Source organism: Sphaerodactylus townsendi, linkage group LG05 (genome assembly GCF_021028975.2).
Source record: "Sphaerodactylus townsendi isolate TG3544 linkage group LG05, MPM_Stown_v2.3, whole genome shotgun sequence".
NCBI classification, from domain to species: domain Eukaryota; kingdom Metazoa; phylum Chordata; class Lepidosauria; order Squamata; family Sphaerodactylidae; genus Sphaerodactylus; species Sphaerodactylus townsendi.
The window spans coordinates 15,222,510-15,241,948 of NC_059429.1; the positions used below are offsets into that span (position 1 = coordinate 15,222,510).

Genomic DNA, 19,439 nt, shown 5'->3' on the forward strand with positions numbered 1-19,439 from the left:
ACCCTCTGCGTTGGTAAAATTTTCGTAGTTTGAACAATGTTCCCAAATTTTATTTGGAAATTGTATGTTGTGGTTTTATACTGTGTATTTAATAATTTCTGGTCTTCGACCGCGATAAAGCTGATCGAATCTGGAGAACCAGGTTTGACAACTCACTCCCCCGCATGAGCGGAGGACTCTTATCCGGTGAACTGGATTTATTTCCCCACTCCTACACGTGAAGCCTTCTGCGTGTCCTTGGGCTAGTCACAGTTCTCTCAGAACTCTCTCAGCCTCACCTATCTCACAAGGTGTCTGTTGTGGGAAGCAGATGGGAAGGAGTTTGCAAGCTGCCTTGAGTCTCCTTACAGGAGGGAAAGGTGGAGTATGAATCCGAACTACTACTCCTCCTCCTCCTCCTCCTACACCAGCAGCAGTGGCATAGGAGGTTAAGAGCTCATGTATCTAATCTGGAGGAACCGGGTTTGATTCCCAGCTCTGTCGCCTGAGCTGTGGAGGCTTATCTGAGGAATTCAGATTAGCCTGTGCACTCCCACACCCGCCAGCTGGGTGACCTTGGGCTAGTCACAGCTTCTCGGAGCTCTCTCAGCCCCACGCACCTCACAGGTTGTTTGTTGTGAGGGGGGAAGGGAAAGGAGATTGTAAGCCCCTTTGAGTCTCCTGCAGGAGAGAAAGGGGGGATATAAATCCAAACTCCTCCAACTCCTCCTCCTCCTCCTCCTCTTCCTCTCCTCCTTCTCCTCCTGCCCTCCTAGGCTCTGCCTCCAAATCCCCAGGAATCTACCAAATCAGAGACAGCAACCGTACTCTGCCCCTCTTCCCCCTCTCAGTTTCCCATTTGTAAATCAGGAGGCAGCAGCGTCCCTCACAAGACTGTTATTCTGCTGAAGACTTTTGTTCTGGATGAAACCCTTAGTAAGCAGGATATGGATCTTATCCATCATAATTTCTCTTTCCGATCACAGTCGGGAAAAGTGATTGGGCTTTTGCTCACTCCATGGAGGGAACTCCCCAAGCATGCAAAAAAAATATAATATTTTGTAAATTTAAGGAGGAGAAAATATCTCCAGAATAGTCAGATGAGGACTGAATATGTTTGTTGCCGTCTAGTAGGCGCACAGTACTGAAAGCAGCTGAGCATCGCTGGAGTCCCAGGGTGTGTGTGTGTGAGAGGGTTTTGGCAACCTTTGCACAAAACAAAACCAGAAGGGTACTTACATATGAGTCTGTGTTTTGGACCAAACGAACAGTGCCACTTGTGAGCAGATCCCGACACGTGCATCTTTGCGCCAGCAAGGGGCTTGATATGGATCCAGGCTACGGTGCTGGGGGAAAATAGCAGTTGATAAATGATTCAGCCCTTCACTTGGGCCATTGAGATGTGGGCCTTTGACATTTGAGAAAAGTGTCCCATAGTTGTGTGGCCGAAGGCTTTCAAGGCAGGAATCAGCTGGCTGTTGTGGGTTTTCCAGGTTGTGCGACCATGACTTGGTAGTTTCTGCTCTTCACGTTTCACCAGCATCTATGGCTGGCATTTCAGAGGTGTGTCACGATATGATGTGTTTTTCTCCACGGGACAGTGTCACTGTGGCCCTGTGTTTCTTGCTGTGTCACTGTACCACAGAGAGAAACACATCTCACCCTGACATGCATTTAAGGCCCCTTCCGCACATGCAGAATAATGCACTATCAATCCACTTTCAATGCACTTTGCAGCTGGGTTTTACTGTAGTCGATTTCCCACTGGCCAAAAAGCACGTGTTAACTAAGCGAATAAACGTGGTTTGGGGAAGACTTACCCACGGTGTGCTGGTTGAACCGGGTATCACAGTTGCTTCTCCCCCATAGCGCGCGCTTTTCCCGGAACTGGATGTATGTAGAGCTTTCGAAAAGACATGCGGCGAATGTGGAGCAGTGGGGAGGGGGGGTGAATCAGGATTCAAACTACCCGCCCTTGCAAGTGATGTGGAGCCTCCCATCCAATCAGGACGCAGTGGGCTGTGCAGGATGCGCGCGCAGCCCTTAAAAAAAATTCTCGGAAGAAAAAGACGAATCCACCTGGCTACATTTGCCTGTTTCCACTCATGCAGGGAGACTTAAGTAGCATTTTCCCCAGCCTTAAGCCAGCAGTGCCTCTATGGCACAGTTGATTGAGTGTTTGGCTGCTGGGCAAAAGGTTGCTGGTTCAAGCCCAGCCAGGGACAAGTTGTTCTAATGAAATGGGGAAGTGTATGGTTGTGTCTACCTTGCATTCACTGTCTTAAATGGGGATTTGATCCGCCAACAGTGGAGAATCCTGCGTGGCTGCTGCATTTCTAGGAGCAAGGGGGTAGAAGCTGCAGCGGGGAGCATGAATATCTGTGCTCAAAAGCTCCCGATTCTTTTCAAACCGGTTTGAATCGGGTTCCATTTTGGAAGTGGGGAATCGACCTGTGTGGAATGGCAAAATCCACTTGCAAACCATTGTGGAAGTGGATTGAAAGTGCATTATTCGGCATGTGCGGAAGGGGCCTAAAGACGCCAGCTGTAGATGCGGGTGAAACATTAGGAACTAAGACTACCAGACGGTGGCCACGCAGCCCCGAAAATCCACAACAGCCTGTCCCATAATTTATCAGACATAAATATGAATCAAAAGTTGTTAAACCTACCCTGCTTTCCACCAACTGCTAGCTAGGGTATGTATAAGCGATAGGGGAAGAGGATTTGCGTTTTATCTCCTTTGCTCTGTGAACCCTTGCTCCATCTCGTGCTGTGCTAAAACATACTGGCAATCATTTTCTTTTTAATAAATACTTTTTAAACCTTAGATGTGGAGGACAGTTCTCTGTACCATGTTATGCCCTACTGTCTTGGACATGCTATTTAAACAGGAGGTAAAGGAAGGCTGAACAGCTTTTCCTCCAGGACCTCCAATCTATCCTTTGGAACCCAGGAGAGGGGAACCAAGGGGGAAACTGAGGCAGAGGCCTTGCAGTTGGAAAGGAAGCTGGGAAATCCTGATCTTCCCCAGTGGGCAGTCCTCAAATGATCAGGTGGTGGCAGCGGAGTACCCAGAGAGAAAGCTAGCCCTCCCCAGGAAAAGTTGGTAACTCCTGGGGGTGTGCAGAGTGCGGGATAGGGCCTGCCAGGCAAAGCAAGCCCATTTCTCCACAACCTAAAACACAGGGTGGGATAAAGAAGGACAGGGAAGAATAAAGCCATCCCATCAGATGAAAATCTGGCAGACGAATCCCTTTTGCCCTTCCCAAATGGGCTCTCTCGAACCCATCCCCCTGTGAACCAAGCCTCTGGCAGCAAAGGTCATAACAGCCTGGTGCGTGATGGATGCTCAGAGTGAGAAATAATTTAATCGGCAGCGAGGGATGAGCAGCATGGCTCAAGCCGGCCCTGAGCAAACACACGGCCACCATTGTACGTGCGTGAGAGCGGATGACTGTGATTGCCTCGGGAGCACAGAGCTCTCTCTCCAGTCTGGACAAAAACCCACACCTGCTTCTAGAGCGCCTGATGTGGCGCACTTCCCCACAAACCATGAAATTGGAGTCTCCGTTCCCGTCGCAAACGCCAAAAGAGGAATTCTGGGTGAAAGAGGCATCTGGCTGGGAAGGATGGTCTGAAACAGGAGAAGTGGGCCAAGATTCATCAGCCTGATTGTTGGGGATGTGACATTTTTGATCCCTGTGAAATTTAAGCAGGGTGGTGGAAACAGGAGGGAGGGGGCCACGGGGAGAATCAGTAAGCACAGGTTTTTGATGGGAGGCTCAGAAAGGGCAAGCTCTCTTTCTCAGCGATTGGGAGAGGCGGGCATTTGATGTGCCTGCTCATGTCTCATCTCAATTTTCCCCTCCACACTAATTTTCAAAGACAGATTTCCTTTCCTCCCCTTAACAGACTGCCTCAACGTTCCATGTTTCATGGAACACAAGGAGCATGCTCAGTCCTCAGCAGTCTTTTGGGGTGGGGGGCTGTTTTATTCTCTTTTTTTAACATTTACAAACTGATTAGTTTCCTGCTTATCCAGTGGTGCAGAAACCTTGAACTTGTATAACTAGGTGGCTTCCTCTCACTGCCCTACTGGTAGGTAAACATCCGGCTTCACTCTGTCACAAGTTAGACACCTTTTACAAAACTATTGGTGGGGAGAGAATAAATTACTGGTAAATGTGATTCCAACCCACATTCCCCACTCCAGGATTCTCTGATAATTTATGGGCTTAAATAGACCATTTTCCTTTTTCAGTTTTTGGTTTTGTTTACTTCATTTTGTGCCCTGCCTCTCTTTCCAAAGGAGATCCAAAGAGGCTTATAATATTCTCCTTTTCTCCATGTCAACTTCACAACAACCTTGTGAGGTAGATTAGGCTGAGATTATGAGTCGCCCAAGGCTGCCCACCAAGTTTCTATGACAGAGTGGAGTTTTGTGGGTTTCGCAGCATCCTAGTCCAACACTCTAATTTAGGGGTGGCCAACCTGTGGTGCTCCAGATGTTCATGGACTACAATTCCCATCAGCCCCTGCCAGCATGACCAAGAAAAATATTAAAATAATATTAAAATAATCATACAGCATACTGGGAGAAATCAGTACTGATTTCTCCCAGTATGCTGTATGATTATCTTAATATTATTTTAATATTTTTCTTGAATTTACATGAAAACTTATTTCACATACCTAGAAACCCCAACTGTGTCACATTTGACTGCCCCATTTTAAGCACTCACATCATTTTCAGTGAGAAGGTGTGATCACGGTGGATGAGATCCATATATCACTTGCTAATGGCTTCACCCAACCTTATTCATTGGAACAACAGAGTTGTGAAGTAGGCCACTGTCTCCAGTTTCACAAACTGGAAACTGAGGCGGGGAATGAGGAACGGAGCGGGAGGCTGAAAGATTTTCAAGGAGGGTCTGTAGCTTACCAGAGTTCTTAGTAGGGCCTAGAGAGAGAATCAAGGAATAGTTGGTCTGCTTTGTCCGAATTTCCCACCCATACTTCTGCTCCTAAAGGGGCCCGTGTCTTTGTGTGCTGCCAGAGGTATAGTTCCACCAGGTACTTAGCTGAGGAGCCGTTCAGCACAAACTGGATACGGATACAGGGTTTGAATTTCAAGAAGTGACTAATTCACATCTGGGGCATAGTGTGGAGAGTTTGTTCCTGATTTTGGCTGAAGTTCAGCCATGCTAATGATTCAATTCTGTTCTTTCTGTCTGCGGATGAGACATTGTCAGTCAAGGGTCTTTTTTTTCCTTTTTATTTTTTGCAAGGCGAGTCCTTTCCCCCCCCTTCCCTCGCCCCAGCAATCAACACCTGATGGGATTAGTGATTAATTTAGGTTTTTTTAAAAAGTGAAATCTCTGTGCATGTCTTGCTTTCTCTCACACATTTCCTCACAAATAGCTATTATCACACACCCCAATTTTCCTTCGGTGGTTCAGAATACACACCTTGGCGCATCAATTGAATCATCGCGGAAATCTACATTTGACAAAATCAGAAGGACCCATCAAATTAAGGCCATGCCAATTAACCTGGAATCACACACACACACACAAACATTTTACCTCCTCTAAATGTACATTGTTTGAAAGGTTTGTATTATATTATATTTATATTATATTTAATATTATATTATATTTCTGTTACAGTAATATAAAAGTATGAAGTATGAAAGCATTAATAGGCCCCTTCCACCCTTTGGATGGCTTTTCAGTACTTGCTGTTGCAGAAAAGAGCTAAGATTCTGAGTGTCGGGCTACCAGCCTCTTGGTGAGGCGAGATTTGGGCATCTCCCAGAATTATACCTCATTGGCTTTTTCCATACAAGTCAGTGGAAACATTTGCAAAATACTTGCGAAACATTTCAAACCCCCACCCCCCGGCCGTTGGTTTGCACTCATCCCTTCCAAACGATTCCTGGCCCACAACAAACACCTTGTGGGGCAGAGAAAGTGGGGAATCAAACTCAGCTCTCCAGATTACAGCCCAGCCCCACAGCAAAAGTTAAGAAGCCAGGTGTAAAGGATTCAATGGTGTTGATGGTGAAGTAACAGGTGCATTCCCACCAGCCAGGCTGCATGGGCCAGATGCATCGGGCGGAGACTTTATCTTTGCGCGGGAGATGAAGTCTCCGTTCCCATGGGAATCAGGAAGGGGGGATGGGGTGAATGGTATTATAACCTGTGCTCCTGGCGGGAAGTGTCATTCCTGCCACTGCGTGTACTTGAGCTTTCTAAGATGTCTTAATAAATGGACTTTCATTACCAAAGCCTTTTATTTCTGCGTCTATGGAATTCCTTACATTGTGGCAGGAATCCTAATTCATCTATATTCTTGTGCAGTGGACCTCTTGATAACTTGCATGATGGAGAGGTTGAATGGTTACTGGCGAGGAAGCCGCGCGGTAGCCCCCAAAGAGGGCTCCGACCTTTCCCTTCTGGATCTAGAGAAACCGGCAGGAGAACGGGCTTGAATTTCGCTGGTGGCTCTTTCCCACGTCCTACGTATCAGCACGAAGTCTTCCTTTTACTCACGTTGGAACGAGGGACGGTAACGACGCACGATGGGGACTTCCATGAGTCGTTTGGGGCGCTGTCCATGGATCGAGCGCCTGTGGAACGGATTCTCTACCCGTTCTCGTGTGGGATTACAAACCTCAGATGCAAATCCTGGTCATGGAGGAGACGGGCTTGACCACCTTTCATCGCGGCAAACTCCAGGAATCCATTGAACGCGCATTCCTGGACTGGAAAGTATTTTGGTGATGCTCCCAAGGAACCACCGTGGCACAGCACTGGGGCTCCGGGTCCAAAGGACACCGGGACTCCAACCTGGAATTGGGAGGGGGTATCCGGTGCAGCTTCCCAATCGGACCCCCCCCATCCCGTCCAGCTGACCCCGCACCTGGAGGTGCCTCGGGGAGCTCACCCGGGTGGCTACTGGCGGCTCACGGGTGTCTCCGCCAGGGCTCAGCTTCCCTCGATGACGAAGAGAGTCTGAAGAAAGCTTCTTGCATTCCCAAGCCGGACCGGTTTCCTCTCCCATCGAGAAGACTGGGATGAGGGAAGTAGGGCGACTTCGAGATGCCCAAAGCGGCATGGAGACCGTGGAACGCCAGCTATGGGAGGAGGAACGGGCACAGTTGCAGCAAGGCAAGCCAGCCAAACCCTGCAGAGGGACCCGGGAACAGCAACGCAAAGAAGTCCAGCTCGGCGAAGTTGGACCCGCGCTACAAAGACGCAGCTCCAACGGCAATATGCCCAGAATCTGTCAGTCCATGATAAAGTCCTGGAAACAGTCCAGACTGGATTTACAAGCGGCAACGCCAAAAGCCGCGTTTCAGGCTCTGCGACGCCAGTGAACTCTACTCGAAGCGCCTTCTTTAAAGCGGGAGACCCTAACTGCTTAGAATTAGGGCCACGCTGAGAAAAGCTGCTTTGCATGCGCACTTCAAGATGCATTGTGGCCTGCGCAAGGAGGGAGCTGGGCTGCTTCTTTGGAGAGGGAATCTAAGGAGGCAGCAGACCAGAGGGCCGCAGGGGTTGGGAACTCTATGCTGTTACTGATCATGCCGGTGCCAGGGGGCCACTGCATACCTGGGTCCTAAGCCACCCCAAATCGCCAGCGGCTTTACCGCCAGCGCCCGATTCCCAGCCCCTGTGGCCAACAACAGCCATGCACCACCTCCAACCTTCCGTCAGCCAGCGCCAACCAACCTCCCAGCAGGCTTAAGAGCCCGTCGAACGGGCTACTTCTTTCGGCCCCCGATACCAGCCAGCCCGCTTTGATGGGACCGCTTCCAAACTTCCCTACTTCATCTTTGGCAACTCAATGCCCACTTGGAAGACTATGATGATCTCTAACCCGCATTCTGAACGCTAAAAATACGGGACATCGGACATCGTGGCTCTCAGTAAGTCCCTAGATGGGGCGGCAGCCGACTGGTTCGCGGATTGTTTTGGATTTTGCAGGATGAGTGACTCTCGTGACAGTGCCCGCATTCCTCCAAGCTTTGAGAGCCGCTGGCTTCAAGATCCGAGGGCGCCGAGAATGAAGCTATCCGCATACCATCAAAATCCATCCAGCAAGGCAACCGCCCGTTTGCAGAATTTGTCCGTGAATCTCGCGCGGCGCTGCTGCTGCGACTTCCTCCTGTAGGTGGCCTTGAACGCATGAGATGCTGAATACTTCTCGGATGCTGTGGATAGCAAGCTACGTGAAACTGTGTTTCTTTAATCCGGGTTCCTCGCATCTTCATTGCAGATTGGATCCAGTTAGGTCTCAAGTGGCGGATGCCTCGCTTTGGAATACTGCCACAAGGAGGCCGCCCACTCCCGAAAACCACACTACCGTGTCTCACCAAGTCGCTTCCAGCCGCTTCTACCGAAACCACCTTCTGAACGCCGTCGCCGACTTGGGTTGTGTCTTTACTGCGGAGGGCCAGGTCATCTAGCCGCCAACCGGGTCCCAAGAAGCAAAACCAACCGGGCTTCCAGCTCCACAGACTGGCCTGCCAAACCCACTCACGCAGAGGTGGTCAGGGGTCACTTCTCCCACTGGCTCTCGCTTTTAAAGCCGGTGACCGAAGGCGACCCAGAGTGAGGGAAGCAGCTGTCTGTCTTTTCTTCAGCCCCTATGGACATGGGCCCACTCCTGACGCCGTGAGTGAAGGCAGCGCTCCCATTACTGTTGAAACCAAGCATTTCTGGCCAACCCCGCTTAAACACACCGCCGCATTATGGTGCCTCGGCCCTTGTGTATTCCCGCTGCTCCCACTCCTTAATGCGGCCCCAGGTGGCAGAGGAGCTTAGGTCTGGACCGAATTCCCCTGGCTAAGCCTTCCATATACCATTCGGTCACCCAAATGGATCGCAGCCCCTCGAAACGTAAGCGACCGCCCAATTCGCTAAAACACAGCCGGTTCTCCTCCGTCGCTATACCGCAATTCATTGGGAGAAAATTAGTTTCATTTTAGCAACACCAGTGGCCAAACACTCCATAGTTTTGGGCATGCCTTTGGTTGTTGTTACATTGAACCAAAAAATTCATTTGGAAAGAAAGGGATCCTAGAATTCACTGGACCCTTCCCTGCGTGTGAACACATGAATTGGGAAAGAAAATCCAACGCCTCCCTGACACCTCTCTGGTTTTCAGTGATTGCTCCCCGATTCTATTATTGACATCCCACCTGCATATCAGGATCTAGCCAGAGTTTTTTCAGGAGCAGGAATGCGCTTAATCAATTGCCACCCCACAGAGACACTGACTGTAAAATTGTCATACAACCAGGGGCGCAACTGCCCAAGTGGTAGAATCTACCGTGATGAGTCCCAATGAGGAGAAGGAACTTCGTGCTTTCTTAGACAAGAACCTTGCTCATGTTTCATAATGGCGGGCTACCAAACACACACACACGCTGCTCCCCGCTTTTGCTCTTGTCAAAAAAAGAAAGATGGGTCTTCTTAATGGGCTTTGCAGGGATTAGCGAGGTCTCAAGGCGGGCTCCCTGTCCAATAGATATCCTTTGCGCTTGATCAAGGAGCTTTTAGATGCACTCTGCAAAGGACGCATTTTTACTAAATTAGACTTGAGAGAAGCTTACTACAGAGTCAGAATTGCTGAAGGATATGAACACCTGACCGCGCTTAATACAAAGTTTGGACAGTTTGAATATTTAATAATGCCATTCGGGCTAAGGGGCCCCCCCCGAGCTTTCATGGCCCTTATCAACGAAGTTCTCCATGATTTACTGTACAAGGGAGTTGTTGTATATTTAGATGACGCTTTTAATTCTATTCGCAGAACTATAGAAGAGCATGAAATGTTGGTCCCAGAGGTATTGAAACGCTTCGTTTGACAACTCTCTCTTTGCCAAACTCTCCAAATGCTGTTTTCTATCAGGACCTCCATTGACTATTTGGGTTAATGGATCTCACTGTGGCTTAAAAATGGATCCTGCTAAACGATGCAGTCCTCCAAATGGCCTGCCCCCACCAACCGCAAAGAACTCCAGTCGCTTCTTGCCTTTGCTAATTTCTATCGTGACGAGCACCTAATTTGCTGAACTGACTCTCCCTCTCACAGACCTCTTAATGACTAAGGCAAGATTCACTGTCCGGCCAAGCCCGGGGCCCCCCTTCTCTGGTTATTGGTCTGGAGGAATGTCAAACAGCTTCCTTCAACTATTAAAATTCAAGTGCGTTTACTAATCTAACCTATCCTAAAGCACCCCGACCCAGATCTCTCCCGCCAGGTTCACGTGGACGCCTCGGACAAAGCACCTCGGGGCAGCCCCGTTGCAGAAAAATAAAGATGGTAGACTGGTTCCGCGGTAGCTTATTTGTCTAAAAAATTCTCTGGCGCCGTAACTCAACTGGACTGTAGAGTGAGACCATGAGACTGCGGCCATCAAAGCAGCACTCTCCACTTTGGCGCCACTCGGCTGGAGGGGGGCTGGGCACCCCTTTCAAGTTTGGTCGGATCATAAAAACCTGGCAGCTCTTTCCACCCCCCTCAAGATGTCCACCGCGAAAACAACTTCAAGTAATGCCGATTTCTTTTCTCGCTTCTCATTTACAGTCCATTTTTTTTTCCTGGGAAAACCAACAAACTGGCTGTACGCGCTCTCGCTTTGCTTCTACCCGGGGAGGGGGGTGGAGCTGCCTTTATGCGAGACATTCCACGCACCCGTTCTTTCCCCTCCCAGTTGGGGTTGGCTGTCACCCGATCTCAAACGTCGCCTCCCCTCCACCCCCCGTTCCCAGTCTCGTCTCTCCTTTCCTGCGGGGATTGGAGGAGGCCCGGGGCTGCATGAGCCCCCAGCGGCTGAAGGGGACTCCCAATTCGCGTTTGGAGAATGGAGTTTGGCGGAGGGAATGTTGGTACGATGCCTCCCCTCCGCATGTTAAAGTTCTTGAAGCTTGCCACGATGCCGGTCGGGCTGGACACTTTGGGGTTTTAAAACCTCTGCTCTTCGCCCGCGGGCAGTTCTGGTGGCGCGCAATGCGCATAAAGACATTGAGAGCTTACATTTAAAGGCTGCTTTCGGTTTGTGCAGAAGCCAAAACCATCCCGGAAAGCCCTAATGGACTGTTGAAACCTTCTCCCGGTAGCTTCCGCCCTTCCAGGAAGTCATCTCCATGTGGATTTCATTACAGATTTTGCCCGGAAAGTCCATGGCAACACGCGTTTTATGGGTGGTGGTAGACTTATTCTCTAAGCAAGCCCATTTTATTCCATGTGCTTCCATCCCCTCTGCTCCTAAGTTGGCACGGCTGTTTATTCTAACATGTTTACCCGTCTCCATTCCGGCCCCGTTAAGGTGGTCTCCGACCAGCGGCCCCCCTAATTCATCTCAAAGTTCTGGAGAAGCTGCTTTTGGGATTGTTTTAGGGAGCCGCCCCGGCCGTCGCCGCTCCCCTACCACGTTCCCCAAAGTGACGGCGTAGACGGAGAGAACGAACAGAACCCTAGAGCGAGTATTTACGTTGTTACACCAACTACCACTCAAGGCACAATTGGTGCGAAGCTTATTCCGTTTGCGGAGTAATGCCTACAATAATGCGGTTCATAGTAGGTACAAAGAAAACCCCTTTGAAATTGTGTCTGAGTCGCCTCCTTCCCGCCGTTACCACAACTACCCGCGCAGTATAGCGTTGGACCCCCCAGAATTCCAACAATGGATTTCATCCCTAGCCGAGGGATGGAAAGTCGGTCCAGACCACCTTTGCCACAGCAAGCAAAGGACTCCTAAAACTGCAAAGCCGGATAAACACCGCTCAGATTTCCTTCATGCGTGTGGGCTCCTGGGTGTATGTTATCTACAAAAAATCTCAGAGACGTTACGCATAAATTTTCCAAACTTGGCCAAGAGATTTGTGGGACCTTTTCAAATTACTAAAGTGGGATTAATGATGCCACTGCTCAGCTTTAGATTTACTCTAACTCCTCTTAGTAACATCCATCCTGTCTTCCATTCCAGCTTGCTCAGGAGGCTCCCGCTTCCGATGCCTGGAGAACGACCCGGGCCGGAGAGGCCCCCCCTCCTCACTATTATTGATGGCCACAAGCACTACGAAATTGACGCTATCCTGGACTCTCGCTTTAATCGCAACCGCTTGGCAGCACGTATTTAGTTTCTTGGGTGCAGGATATTCCTCTGGGTATATAATCAATGGGTATTATTCCGAAAACATTGAAGCCCCTCACCGCTTATTTCTGTCTTTCCACCATGCCTTTCATAAACCTGGGGAAGGGGTCTTCTTTAGGGGAGGCAGAGTGTAAAGGATTCAATGGTGTTGATGGTGAAGTAACCTTGAGTGCATTCCACAGCCCAGGCGATGGGCCAGATGCATCGTGGCGAGACTTTATCTTTGGCGCGGGAGATGAAGTCTCCGTTCCCATGGGAATCAGGAAGGGGGGATGGGGTGAATGGTATTATAACCTGTGCTCCTGGCGGGAAGTGTCATTCCTGCCACTGCGTGTACTTGAGCTTTCTAAGATGTCTTAATAAATGGACTTTCATTACCAAAGCCTTTTATTTCTGCGTCTATGGAATTCCTTACACCAGGTGCTTCATGCCCCCCCCCCTTCCAGGCCATTCACAATTGCAAACAAGATTTAAGGACTAGAAGAACCATTTGGATTTGCACATTACCTTTAAGGAGTCTCCAAACAGCTAACAACGCCCCCCCCCTTTTCCTCTCCCCACAACAAACACCTTTCAGGTGGGGCAGAAATTGCCTCCCTAGCCGGCCTATGGACTTCTTCTGTGCTGGCCGGCGCCTGTCCGCCCGCCGGGAAGAAGGCTTGAGACTGAGAGCAATGGCAAGGACTGAATGGAGAATAAGGCACTGCACTGTAGGTGAGAGGGAGGGGAGGCGGAGCTCCCCAGTCCTCATCCTGGGAGCACAGTGGTATTTCTCCCCTGCCCTCTGGACACTCAGGGCCACCGTAGAGAGGGGGCGGGGCTATGCCAGGTTTCCTTAATTCTTGCAGCAGCTGGCTTCCTCAATGCTGGGCTTGCTGGGGCTTGCAAAATCAGTCTGTGCGGGGGGGGGGGATGTTTTGGCGCCCCCCATGTGACTGCAATGGATGTGCCCAGGGACATGGGGTACCCCTTGTCCCTAGGCAAATTGGCCACTGCTGGCCACCATTTTTTGCTTGTTCTGACTTTTTTTACTTCCCCGTGGACCCAATGCTTTGAAATGCTTCGATGCTTCAAAGCCTCGTGCTGTGATTCTCCATAAGTCACGCACTTGAAGCTTTGAGATATCACCCCGCAATGTGTTTTTTTAAAAAACAAAAATAAACAGGCGAGACAATGGAGTGAGCTCAGAAAATGGCTCTGAGGAGGAAGGCAAGAGAGGCGTGGAAGAGCCAGATTGGTTAGGAGATGTTTTTCGAAGAAGGGAACAGGGGAAATCTATTTGAAGAGGAGAGTAATCATCATTTGGAGAAGGCATCCTTCCTCAAAGAAGGGGTGGTGTTGGGGAGAGGCAGGTGCATTTGGAAGAGAAAAGGGGGTTTATTATCCCAGCCTTTATCCATTATCCCGTCCCAAAAGTTGATTGTTAGATGGTTCTCCCCTTTTCTAATTTGTCTTCACAACAATCATGTCCTGTAGGTCAGTCTGAGAGAGAGAAAGAGACACAGACAGACAGACAGACTGGCTCAAGGTGAGCATTATGACCAAGGAAGATGTTGAAAGCCAGGTCTCCCTACTTTGACGAGGACATCCATATGGCAACCGGGTGAGCATGTGCTTGGTGAGAGAGCTATGACTGACCTCTTTCTCTCTCTGGGCATGGGCGCTGGCCCGTGGGACCTTAAAGCCCAGTAAAATCTTGTTCGTTTTGAAGGTGCTGCTAAGATTCCTGGTTCTGCTGCCACAGACTGAGGACTGCCCACTCCCACCCGGCATTGTTTTCTTGTTGACCCTGAAGAGTTCTGGAGCATCTGAAGTCCAGTGCGCTCCTCTCTGACATTTGAGCTGCACCCCCATTCTTGCTTCATTCCTCCTGCTTTTTTTCTTCCATTCCAAGAAGCCAGGTGACATATTGTCCCCTTTCTCAGTTTGCCTTGCTAAAATCCGCAAACGGCTTTGCAGAGTTTGCCAACCAAACCGTCCAGCATGTGCATTCCGGCTTTTGGAAGGGCACACGCTGTAGCACGTGAAGATCGTTTCAGAGGATGGTAATGCTATTATGCAGCAGAAGAGCTAGATTCGAGTCCAGTGAGGCCTTAGAGCAGTGATGGCGAACCTTTTTGAGACCGAGTGCCCAAATTGGAACCCAAAACCCGCCTATTTATCGCAAAGTGCCAACATGGTAATTTAACCTGAATACTGAGGTTTTAGTTTAGAAAAAACGGTTGGCTTCGAGGCGTGCATTACTCGGGAGTAAGCTTGGTGGTAGTCGGTGGCTTGGCTTTGAAGCAACCGTGCAACTCTTCTAATGGGTGAATCACGACCCCAGGAGGGTTTACTCAGAAGCAAGCCCCATTGCCAGCAACTGAGCTCACTCCCAGGTAAAGGATCGTGCTTTAGTTCTTGGCATGAAAATCAGTGGGGTTTAACAGCGCTTAACAGGGTTACCTACACTGCTTCCCCAAAACTAGGTCTTAGGTTTAATGCTAATAATCGAGCTCAGCGGCCCAGGCCAGCCTAGATGTGTGGGGAGGGGGGCACTCTGTTTGCACGTGCCCACCGAGAGGGCTCTGAGTGCCATCTCTGGCACCCGTGCCATAGGTTCGCCACCACCGCCTTAGAGACAAGGTTTGGGGGACATTTGCTTCGGAGAGTCAACGAAAACACATCCCCCGAAAATCTTGTTTGGTCTCTCGGGTACTCCCGGATTCCAATCAAGCTGTAGTACATGAAGTCGGCACGTTGGAGAGGGCAGAGGTAGCCTTTCAGGTCACTTTACAAACCCATCCCATGAGCTGAGATTTTCCTGGTTGAAAAGTGGACTTTTCACGATGTAACAAATTTAGCAGCTGGGTTTAGGCTTTGTTTCTTTTTTAGAGCTCTTTCTCCCTGACAAGAGACAAAACAGGGCCTCATTTTGTGCAGGAAACCCTTCGCTGCCTCCTCCTGAATTCAGCCATGGAGAGGCATCCCCCCCCCCTCCTCACTACCTCCAGCCCTTTCTTCTTCCAGCTTTCTAGGCTGTTTCTATAGAGACACTAATGTTGCTATTATAAGTGTTTACAAGGCTGTGCCGTGCAGACAGATGGTGGCCTCCAGTCCACCTGAACCCCAGTTTCATGTTTTTTCCATCCAGGCTCGGATTTGGAGCTTGGCGGGGATTAGGAAGGAGGGTTAAAATTTACACATCTGCCTGCAGCTTGGAAACTTGAGCTTGTTGTCCAGGTTGGGGAGGATTAACTGACCCAGCAGTGGCAAGGTTGCACATATCGGACAGAGACGTTCGACAGTCCCGTTCAGAACCCCCGACCCAGCTGGGAGATAAGCAGGTTGAGATCTTTTGTTTTAAAAGGGATTGATGTTCTTGCATTGGGGGGGGGGGGGTCAGATAGTTTTTATCACTTTCTCCTGCCTCAGTTAAGAATGCAAATGTGGGCAAACTGCCTAAAACTGATGGAAGGAAGCGGGAAATTAAGCTAAATGGGAGGGAAGGAAATACGTTTTGAAACAGGAAGAAAGGAAATTAAACTAAACTAAAAGGAAGGAGATGCATTTTGAAATGGAAGGAGACAGGAAGGAGGGAAGGGAACTAAACGGGGAGGGAAAATATATATACTTTGAAAGAGAAAAAAGGAAATTAAGCAAAACAGGAAGGAAGGAAGGAAGGAAGGAAGGAAGGAAGGAAGGAAGGAAGGAAGGAAGGAAGGAAGGAAGGAAGGAAGGAAGGAAGGAAGGAAGGAAGGAAGGAAGGAAGGAAGGAAGGAAGGAAGGAAGGAAGGAAGGAAGGAAGGAAGGAAGGAAGGAAGGAAGGAAGGAAGGAAGGAAGGAAGGAAGGAAGGAAGGAAGGAAATACATTCTGGAGATAGGAAAGAAGGATGTTAATCAGGAAGTTATAAAATACATTTTGAAATGGTAAGGAAACAGAGAGACAAAAATAAAGTTAACCTAGAAGGAAAAAAAGAAAAAAGAGAGGAAATTAAATAAATAATGGAAATGAAGGGACAATGGAAATAAATTCTGAAACTAAAAGGATAAACTAGTAAAGTTAGAAGAGAGGATGAGTTAATAAAATAATAAGGCACGAATGAAATGGTTAGGAAGGAAGGGGATAACAGGAAAACCGGAAATTAAACAGGATTAAACTGGAAAACCGGAAATTAGGAAGATGGGAAAGAAATTTAGGAAGGAAAGAAGCTCAATAGGAAGGGATGAAAGAAATAGGTTTTTCAGCTGGAAGGAAGGAAAATTTAAGCTACATTTGAGAGGATAAAGGAGAGAGAAAGGAAGGAAATTGCTGCAACAAAGGAAATGTTAGGTGGGTGGTTGGGGATGGCAGGCAGGCAGGCAGGCAGTGGTTGAAAAGGAAAGAAGGAGATGAAGTTAAACATGAAGGCTGGAAGGAAATTAAATTAGGGGGAAGGAAGAAAAAGAAACATGCTTTGAAAGACCAATTAACACAGAGCCATCGAGGGCTACAGTGGGGCAGGAGGGTCCCCAGAAACGGCACCCTTCAGAAGTTTCACAACAGTCTGGGCACAGAAGGCTCGGAATAATCCCCAGGGATTGATAGGCAGGGCTAATCATTTAGTTGTTTGCTTTTCCTAGGCTGGATCCATGCTGAGCACCTTGGAGGGAAACCTGGCTACGAACGTCTCAGGGGGGCGGGTTCGGGCTGCCACTGCTCAGCGGGGAGTACATGGCGCTCTGTGCACGCTCAGAAGTGCTTGCCTTTATTGTATAGCAATACTTCAGAGCTGGAGGCCGCTTTCAGATTTGACTGCACTAAGGAAAGCAAAGGAAAGCAAAGCTGCCCCTTTTAACCCTTCTGGATTTTCTACCCGCTTCTTCCTCCAGTGAAAAGATCAGTGCCACTTCCATATTCCACTGTTTCTGCTTGTAAATGTTAGAAATGCAACCAATTAAAGAGAGTCCCTTATCTAAAGGGATAGACCTTTAGATAGGCCTTTAGATAGACCCTTCCCTAAATTTAGAAAGCCAGAGGAAGGTTCTACGCCCCCCCCCCCCCATTATGCTGGTTTTCTACTTGCAAGTACTCCCTGGCTTTCTAAATTTAGGGAAGAGTCTATCTAAAGGTCTATCTAAAGAAGGGTCGTATTGGTATACTGGGAGTGATTTTTATTTTATTCACTTTATAGTCCACTTTCTCAGCTGAAAGTCAATGTCCCTCTGTATACTCCCTCCCCCAACCAAATAGCTGAATGGGATCAACAAGTCCAGTTCAGTGAATTTATTTACTTTATAGTATTTCTTTCTCACTGAGAACAAAGGCAGAATCGTTCAGAGGCATAACAGTCAGCCTCCCCTGACTGTTGCAACAGGGAGGATTTTGTTGCAATGGGAATGGTTCGCTCAGTGCAACAGTATGGCAGGATCCTCTCCTCTCTTGCCTCACTGCTGCGCTGATTAGCAGTAAATCATGCAGAGAAGCAGCAGGAAGCCTCCATTGGGAACGAGGGCCACGGAGTTCATGGGAGCCTTTCGTGACTTCATTTATTTTTCACGGCTCATGAGCAATTCTTTCACACTGAACGAGGTTGGGAGCGGCTGCCGAACAAGAGGGACCACAGACTCCTCGGTGTATTTTCCTCTCCCTCCCCTTCTGCGCTGCTCGAGCCTCCACAGTGTGAGTTGTGTGTGGGAGGCAAACAGAGAATCTGTACACTCAAAAAACAATCATGAAATGCAACAGATTGCATCCAGCGGCAACTCCGTGCTCTGGCGCTGTAGGATGCAAACAGAAACGATCCCTTGCTAGCACAAGGACATTCCAAGGGAAGATGGCGGGCAGCTGTTTTTGTTAGGGGGAAGCTGGGTTTGAGTTCCAAACAGTCAATGGTGAAGTGAAGTGAAGTGATTGAATTAGGGCCAGGAGGCCCTGAGTTCAAATTCTCCTTCTCCCTCTCATTGGGTAGTGTGTTTTTTTAATTGAAAACATTTATTAGCTATCTTTCTTCTTGGGGAGTTCAGGACAACTTATAAACACAGGTAAAACTCCTCAAACCAAATGCATTGAAAACACAGAACAAAAATTCAAAGAAATGTTTTGTCGAAGGCTTTCACAGCCGGAATCACTGGGATGCTGTGTGGTTTCCGGGCTGTATGGCTGTGTTCTAGAAGCATTCTCTCCTCATGTTTTGTCTGCATCTGTGGCTGGCGAATCTTCAGAGCTTTCCTACTATCAGATCCTCTGAAGATGCCAGCCACAGATGCAGGCGAAACGTCATGAGAGAATGCTGCTAGACCACGGCCATACAGCCCGGGAACCACACAGCACCCCAATTCAAAGAAATCTACTCAAACTGCTGCTACACAACCATCCTAGCTAAAACTGTCTTCAATTGCCTCCTAAAGATTGAGAACAAGGGGTCCAGGCCCACCTTCTTAGGGGGTTGTACCATAATCCCTAAAAAGCCCCTCTCTCATGTACCTGCCAAAGCAGCAGCTTTGACTGAGGGGCAGGCAGGAGAGTTTCTCACTCTGATCTTCATTCCCGGCCATGAACATATGGATATCCCAGTCCCAAGCCATGTTGCGCCAATCTCTCCCACCCTCTCTCTCAACTAATCTACCTCACAGGGTTGTTGTGAACAAAAAATAAGAGTGAGAGCCACATATGTTGTTCTGAGCTAGAAAGAAATCTCATAATAAAGAAAAATTGTATTGTGCATTAAGTGTACCATCACAAACTTAGCTGACACATGGAGAGGAATGTTGTGTCAGAGTTCTGAAGTGGTAAAATGGATTGCAAGTAGAGGGTTGTCTTTTGGGAATGCTCCCTTATGTTTAAAAACTCCCTGCAAGTAGAAAACCAGCATAATGAGGGGATAGAACCTTCCTTTGGCTTTCTAAATTTAGGGAAGGTCTTACGCAAAGCATCATTCATAAAAGCATCATAATAAACAATCCATTTGCCATTCTGAAATCTTGCATTTCGTTCCATATCCTTCATCCCACCCACTGAGGGGATGTTCCAGGCCTGGAGGTCCAGCTACCATTGACGTTTTGGGAAAGGCTAACATTTCAAACCACCCTAACATTTCAAACCACATTTCAAATGCTAACATTTCAAACCACCCTAACATTTCAAACCACATTTCAAATGCTAACATTTCAAACCAAAATCCAAATATCATCATCTTCTTCCTCTTCCTCTTCCTCTTCCTCTTCCTCTTCCTCTTCCTCCTCCTCCTCCTTCACAAATCTTAGGCTGGTCTTTTCCATGCACGTTTGTGTTCACACAGGTCTCAATCCAGAAAAGCCACTGGAAGAT

The 19,439-nt window shown here is 48.6% G+C and overlaps 1 long non-coding RNA gene across 1 annotated transcript; it reads left to right on the forward strand.

Annotated features, from left to right (window-relative positions):
• The first annotated feature begins 507 nt into the window (after positions 1–507).
• Positions 508–19,091, forward strand: LOC125433521. The gene is made up of 2 exons (XR_007244626.1): positions 508–549; positions 18,623–19,091. It is a non-coding gene; the product is annotated as an uncharacterized LOC125433521 (long non-coding RNA).
• Positions 19,092–19,439: the final 348 nt, after the last annotated feature.